Source organism: Sorghum bicolor, chromosome 2 (genome assembly GCF_000003195.3).
Source record: "Sorghum bicolor cultivar BTx623 chromosome 2, Sorghum_bicolor_NCBIv3, whole genome shotgun sequence".
Taxonomy (NCBI): Eukaryota; Viridiplantae; Streptophyta; class Magnoliopsida; order Poales; family Poaceae; genus Sorghum; species Sorghum bicolor.
This window is the reverse complement of record NC_012871.2, coordinates 66,775,576-66,783,871: the sequence shown is the minus strand read 5'-3', so window position 1 is coordinate 66,783,871 and position 8,296 is coordinate 66,775,576. Positions and strand designations below refer to the sequence as shown.

The 8,296-nt window shown below is 40.2% G+C and overlaps 1 pseudogene; it reads left to right on the top strand.

Moving 5' to 3' along the window:
- LOC8074172 overlaps positions 1–8,296 on the top strand; it is a 45,847-nt pseudogene that overhangs the window by 4,689 nt on the left and 32,862 nt on the right.

Genomic DNA, 8,296 nt, shown 5'->3' with positions numbered 1-8,296 from the left:
TCTCTAGGCAATAACATCATGCTTTGGAAGAACAGTGCAAAGTCTACGCGCTGCTTGAATAGTTGAATATCTTATAGCATATATACAGCAGAAACCGTGGTTTCTCAACGAGAGTTGTTCTCCGCTCCAATTCGGTCACCGCATCGTGCCCAGTCACCTCCCAACGAGAGTTCAACGCAGTTGTTGACGACGATTTCGTTGTGACACATGCACACAAGAATAGTCCGCGCACCACCCGTTTCTTGGGCCCTGTTTAGTTCCTGGAATATTTTACAAAATTGTTAAAATTCTCCATCTTATCAAATCTAATTGTACAGTTTGTCTGTGAGACGAATCTTTTAAACCTAATCTGTAATTGTGATCGGATAATAATTATCAAATACAAACGAAAGTGTTATAATAACACTTTGCAAAAATTTTCACCAAACTTTGTTCACCTCATCACCTCCCACTACGCCGCCATGGTCCATGTCAACACATTTTTTTATTAGTGTAAATTAATGATTTTTATTTATATTAAAAGAGAAATATAACCATGTTGTGATATATATACTTATTAATATCATCTAGATAATAAAATCATACTCCATCTATTCTAAATTATAAGTCATCTTAAAAAATTTGGAGAGTCAAAGTATCTCAAATTTGACCAAATTTATATGATAAGATCATAATATTTATGATACCAACTAAGTACCATTAGGTTCTTCATTAATTATGTTTTTTTGTAGTATATCTATTTGCGACATAAATCTTTATAATTCTTTATATAATTTTGGTCAAACTTGAGATACTTTGATTCTCAAAAATTCTTAGAATAATTTATAATTTGGGATGAAGGAAGTACAAATAACTAGATAATACAATGAAGCACCTTAGAAAAACTGAGACACAGATCTTAAAGTTTACGAAATTATCTCAAACATCTTGCTATTAATGGTTTATCGTCTACCACCAAAATAATAACACATTTGATCTTAAAATACATATAGCTAGATGGTCACCAGTTATACTCAATTTTGATTAGTTGAATTTTTTAGTTGCCCCCCTATACATAATTTCTGGCTCCGCAAGTGCGTCTGACGACAACTGCCCAAGTGTCAGGCTCCCAACGCTTCCGAGGGAGAGGTCCGCAGTTTCAATCGTCGTGCCATCATCACTTGCCGGCCCAATCTCAAGGTAGGAGTATTTCATTTGTCACTACCTTGCTGGATCGTAGTGCCAACAGCCAAGACAAATAAAAGCACATGGCTGCACCTGCACCTTAAACTAATGCACCCCTACCGGATGACCTGATGAACCTGTGTGTGAACCAGGTCACGTTCCACCTGCATCACAGTCACAGCCGCCGCCGTGCTCCTCCTCCTCTTGCCGCGCTTCTGCTCACCGGCCGGGGACAAGTTAACCCAAGGGGAGTCGCTGACACCGGTGAGACCATCGGACACGGCGGCGCCTTCGTGCTGGGCTTCTTCACCCCTTCCAACGCCACGCCGGGTGGGCAGTACGTCGGCATATGGTACAACAACATCCCCGTACAGACGGTGGTGTGGGTCGCCAACTGGGACGCGCCGGTCATCGTCGACGAGCGTTCCGGCAATAACTCCTCGTCGTCTACGCTGCCGCCGCCGTCGCTTGCGCTGGCCAACGACACCACCACCACCAACATCGTCTTGTCCGACGCCGCAGGCCGCGTCGTTTGGACCACGAACGTCGTCACTGCCGCCACGACTACCACGTGTTAGACTCTTTGGATCGTTCTAGGTGTAGATTAGTGGGTATTTACTTTATGTTTAGGATAAACAACTTGGAATCGCATAGATCCGGGGAGGAAGAGATAGATCCGGGGAGAAAGAGAGAATAGGACGGTGAACCATACCTTCGTGTCGGTAGAGAAGCTCGTGGTCGGGGCAGTGGCGGCGGCGGCGGACTTCCTGTCGCTGGCAGTGCCTCCCCTCGATCGGTCTAGGGTTAGGTGTGGCTAGCGGCACTATTGCGATGAACCTCGTCCTTTGTGCCCTAGCCCCCATCCTCTCTTTATACACTACGCGACGGGGGCCCACCAGCCCATAGAGGAATGAATGTCCCCGATCAGGACGTGGTCAAGGGTCCGGCCCAGTCTTTGGACTTGGGCCGGTAGAGATCAACCTAACATTCTCCCCCTTGATCTCAACTTTTACTTTAACTTTTAAACTTTGACTTTAACACTTTTCCTTTTACTCGTTCCATCACAGATGAGTGCATAGAGCATGTTTCATCATCACGGTCTTTCGCCGATAGACTTGACAGCTACAATGTATGTCTCTGATCTGAAACAGTAACTTTAACTTTGGGCCCTTTGTTGTCCGGAAATCATAGGCTTTACCATAAACCCATGTCGACTATGCGTTCTTTGAACACACTGGGTGGTAAGCCTTTGGTAGGTGGATCCGTGAGCACTCGCTCAATACTTTTAATATGATTCCAGACTGCCTCCATTACAACGTGTAACTTTGTGTCAATGTGTTTGGCAACACACTTGACTCGTTGTCATAGGAGTGAAATACTTGAATGGTTATTGCTGTTGACAACCATTATCGATTCCGGGTATAGGTTTTCTTAACCATTTCGCCTGCCTTTTAAGCCTCACAATGAACTATACTATAGGTATGCATTCGTGATGGCACCATAACTGTTTCTTTGGAGCTTTTCCACAATAAAACTCCAATTTCGAGCGTTAGCTACTATGTGGGTTTCACCAAACGTCTCGCCTAAATTTAAACATTTGTACTCACAACTATTTGAGAGTACTTGTTCTTTCTTAGTCACCATGAGGCCTATAAGTCCTTGCGTCATTGCAAGACACTCTCAATTCCATTCCAGTGATCTATGTCTGGATTGGACTTTTGCCAAAACATCCCGGATATATATACTATGTCAGGGTAAGATTTTATCCATACACTTAAAAAGCTTCCAACAGCTGAAGCACATTGGACGTCCATCTGTTCTTTCTTACACTTTTCAAAACTCTTACCCTTGACCATAGGATCAGGCGTACATTTATATATATATATATTTGCATGCTATATTTCTTTAGAACCTTTTCCAAGCATGCATTGCAACATCTTTAATACCCCTTTCTTTTATCTCGGCAAGTTCCAGTTTCTAAAACGGAAGACACTTTACCGAGATTATACTTATTGAAACTTGAGGACAATAACTTCTTCTTTACTTTAGACCAACATTACTACTAGTAAGTAAGATGTCGTCCACAGATGGGATCAGGAAAATTTCCATTTTTAGACTTTGCATAACTGCTATTGTCCTTCTCATTATCTTTAAAACCCAAACTTTTCTCATTGACTTTTTAACTTTCAATACTATTATCTAGAGCTTTGCTCTAAATCATAAATAGATTACTTTAGGTGGCATCTCTTATGTGTTGGGTATTCTTAACATCATTACCAAAAGTAGACTAAGTTCTCTAAATCTAGCAACGGTGCCAAAAATGGCAAACCTATCCCTCACACCACTTAAGCCAAGTTGTCATCCCCAGCATGACATGAGAGACGCGGTATTGAAATATGCAATTGCTCTTCTAAATAAATAATGAATGGGATCTGCAAGCGCACAGATTAATACCGATGCAGCATTTTAACCGGGAAGTATTCCAGGTATCGTTATTTATATTTTTACCACTGGGAAGGGATTAGCAATCATCACTAATGATTACAGAATAGAATATGAGATTGAGTATCTATCATTGCATGTATAATTGAGAACATTATATCTAACTCTTCATACAGGGATAAGTGTCACATAAAAGATATATGAAATAATAATAGTGACAAGGATAACTAATCTGATCTAGCCACATAATAAATATGATAAGCACCTCAATTAGATACTCTAGAAAGTCATTAGCATGGTATTAGAACGAACTACAAGAATATTCCCTAAGTTATTCTCAACTATATAGTCTAGCATATCATAGTTAGTGCAAGCATACTTAGCAATCATTGCGATACAAGACTACGCCCATGCATAGTGATATTAGCAAGGAATATGAGAAACATAGCAATCACTCCCCTGTAATAATGTTGCTCTGCCAGCCCAATACACGAGAGGGGGACTATATAAGAATCAATGAAGCTGTCACTATCACGAACCACCCCACGATCTGGCATATTGGGTACAATCGCAGATAAATACGGTATAAGCACCATGCCTACACAATATCTATCATTTACCCATGGATCCGATGGATAAACGCTATACGATCCTAAGCATGTATATAGATCGAATCTAACTAAGCCAAGTACATAACTATGATAAACTAAGAACAATATAATCTTGAATATAAGCAAGTAGAGCAAAGTCATAAGCAATATATTGAAGTAGAACAAAGTCATATTCATAATATTGAAGAACAAAGATAATTAGAAAGCAATTAGAAGCACAATTAGAGAATTACCAAGAATCCTCTTGACAGATCCGGAAACCAATCGAAGATTGACTCCTTCTAGTTCTAATCCTATGTAGCTATGCTAATCTAGATATCTAATTGATGTGGTGGCTCTAATCTTGATCAGAGGCTTCTTCTCCCTTGATGGAACAATGAATTAGGGTTGAGAGGCTCTCTCCTCCAGGGGCCAGGGGGTCTGGTTTTATAGTCCCTTCAAGTGAATACAGGCCCTTGGATCAAACCGACATAGATTGTCTGGTTTAGATTCATCCTTTAGGTCGGTGGAGATCTCCCACAAAGCAGAGTCCTGATTGGACTCCTGGAGGGGGCGGGCGCCCAGTAGGACAGGGCGGGCGCCCTGTCTCTGGCCCCGTTTCGCCTCCGCTTCGGTCTCGTGGCTTCTGGAGTCTTCTAGATGTAAGATAATTGCGCAGCACGTTAATACCTTTACGTAATCCTGTCATGTGGGCTTTTCTTCCATATTTCTTGATAACCCCCTGCAGAAATAGACAAACACCAAAACTCGTGGAATTCTGTCAAATAAAACCCTAAGTCTAGATCTTGATTTCATTTGGATCCTTTTCTTTATTTATTTGATAATTAAATTTGATACTTAAGGACCGTCAACAAACTCCCCCAAGCTTACCTCTTGCTCGTCCCTGAGCAAGGATAGACTCAGCTATGGATCATAAGTTGTTGCAATATATTTAAAAATTGACGGTACACATGCTTTTAAATAAGATCTCATCTGTGAGTTAGAGTAAACTGTCAAGACTTAAAACTTACTTACTTTACCTTCACCATGGGACTTGTAACTGTCACTTCTGTCTTGAGTGGTTAAAAGATAGAACAGTCTAGCCAAGTGCCATGTCTCTTATTCTTGATCAGCTATAGCTCTGGGGTTTTTGCAGATTTTCAAATAAAACTCAGAGATTCCTTGTATGATTCTCTCAGATCTCTCTTTTGTGGTATTTTTGGATCCTTACCAAGGCAGTGATGGTATATGCCTTCTCTCAAGATATGTGGTATTTGTGGTATGAGGCATAGTGACATTGCCTTCTCTCTCACCCTACTCTAATAAGGCTTTAATATCTGGAGTTCATAGGTGGGAGATAAAGTATACATACTTACAAGACATTTATTGCATAGTCAAACCATGGATCCAAAGAAACAAATCAATAAGTCAAATCAAGATGTGCATGTGTGGTGAATGAATGGTGTATGGTGATAATGATGATAACAATGGTGAAAACAATGGTGGTGGAAGTCTAATTCTACTTTGCTCTTTTGAGGGGGATACATACCTTCCTTGCTTTCTGAGATTTTATGAGGAGAATGAGATGCTCTTATTTTTTTTTCTCAGGTGGGTATCCTGTACCCCTAATTCTACTGTCGGACACTTGTCCATTTTTACCTCTCGTCTCACTCTTTTTCTTTTCTTTCGAGGTTCCGAGCACTTGCTCCTTTTTATTTCCTCGTATTTTTTTTTATTTTAAAGAGCACTCATCTCTTGAGATAATATAGCAAGTGGTAGTAGCAAGATAACTTGAGCATTTATTTCACAAGGGAAAAACACAGATGTTTTTGGCTATTCTCTCCCGAATTAGGAGTAGAATATTTTTAGGTGATTCTGGAGATGGAAATGGATGGATATATGTGGATGGTACTTCTGGAGTAGAAGTAGCATATATATGAGTGAACGTGCAAGTGAAATCTTGATTTAACCACATGACAAGCTCCTAAGGGTCTACACAGCTTGACCACACTCAATGCTCATAAGCAGTAAATAATAAATGTGTGGCTCAAAGTCTAACAAGCATGTATATATGGATGTGGTAGGAATTTAAACTCTCATCATACAGGAACTCATCATGCAACATTTTAAAGATTTTCAAAAATAAAATTCTCTAGAATTCTAGCATCTCTAGGAATAGATAAACAGCAGCTCAACCTTCCCATATCGTATCCGTTAACAACTTAAACTTGAGATCAAGTTTTCATCCCACAAGTTTAGGTCTTAGAGCAAGCTTTAAATTATAACAGTTATATCTAAACTTGAGAGAGAACTTAAAATGTGCAAATTAGGCAGAGCAACTATTCATCATATCCATGCTTGAGTTTTATTTAGATACAGATTAGCATAGCCACTTTATTTATTTATTAAACACACTAAGCAAAAGACAAATATATATAGAAGCATGAAATCTTTATTTGGTTTTCTATAGTTTATGTGTATTTTAATATTCTAAAATAATATAAGTATAAAGATAGATAGATAGAAATACTTATCGAGATAAATGGGGGTGCTCTCCCCCAAGCTGAATTTTGACGTAATTTCTCTTGATGTAGCTAGCAGGTGGCAGAGGTGTATTTGAAAGTCAGCAGCATTCTGACAGCGATTAGAATGTCCTCCGTCTGCTAGTCTTCTTGATTCTTAAATTCTGTGGAGCTCAAATAGACAACAAAGCTTGTGGAACTGATTAAGTGTTAGCATAAATATCTAGCCTTTATTATCTTGAGACTCCTTAATAATTGTTACTCCCTGTTTTTATATTTTTGTTTTATAAAGCAGAAAAATATTTATTTTATTTTTATTCCACCACAGTGAATGTACTTATGGGTTTTATGCCACTCGTTTACTCACATGGGGCTTACTGTTTTTCACATTTTTATTTTCTTTTTAAGATAGTATGAACATGTTTAACTAAGTAAACTATTTGAAATAATTGAAAGGGAAATGATAACTACCAAGTTTACCTCTTGGCAAGGCGTTCGGTGTTTTTAAGTCCTCCGAACGGGACTCTCCATTTTCTTAATCGTCCTGAGGTTCGTTGGGTGGCGTAGTCGGTACTTCCGGCAGCGCCTCCTCTTCTTGTATAGTTATCTTCATTTTCCATACCTGACTCGGTGCTTCAATCTCCTCTGGATAATTCTGTTTAAACTCTATGTCTTCTGACCTTACAACTTCTCCTTCATAGTCTGCCCATCCGTCCTTGATGATCTGCCTCTTCTGGTTGCGGTTGTGTCTCTTTCTGACCTGCTTAGATTCTTCAATGATATAGTCAGGGTCAGTAAAATAACGGCGTACCTTCTCTGAGGGGAAGTGCATATGGACTTCTCCAGTTCCAATGTAGATAATTGCTTTAACGGTGCTGAGGAACGGTCTTCCAAGGATGATGGGTGGATCATACTCGTCTTCTCCCATGTCAACAACTTGAAAGTCTGTGTAGACAAAGTGATCGTCTATTTTGACTGGGACATCAGATACTATTCCTTGAACTTCTCGAAATGTCTGATCTGCCATCTGGAGCTGAATGTATGTTGGTCTTAGGGGCATGGTCCCGAACAAGAGCCGATAGGTGACTGCGGCCATTATGTTGACGCCCGATCCGGTGTCACAAATTGTCTTGTAGAAGTTGTATCCATTTATGGAGCAGTAAATGCTTGGCATTCCTGGGTCGTCCTTCTTGGTCAAAAACGGTGACTTAAGTTGGTGATCTTGGCCTCCATGAACTACAGTGACCATCTTAGCTGACTCGGTCCACACTTGCTTGTTCCTGTTCCTCCTGTTGGTCCTCTTCCTTGATTCACGTCTGGATTGATCTTGAATTTGTGTAGTCTTGTTCTTGAAGAAAAATGTCTCCTTCTTCCCTTTGACGTAGAAACTGATCTTGGCAGCACTGGCGTAGATGATAGCTCCCGTGGTGTTCAAGAATGGCCTTCCTAGGATGATAGGTGCTCTCTCATCATTTCCGGTCTCTACCACTACGAAGTCTGCTGGGGCATATAAGGTACCAACTCGGACACAAAGGTTCTTCACTATTACTTTTGGGAAAGGTATCGTCTGATCTGCAA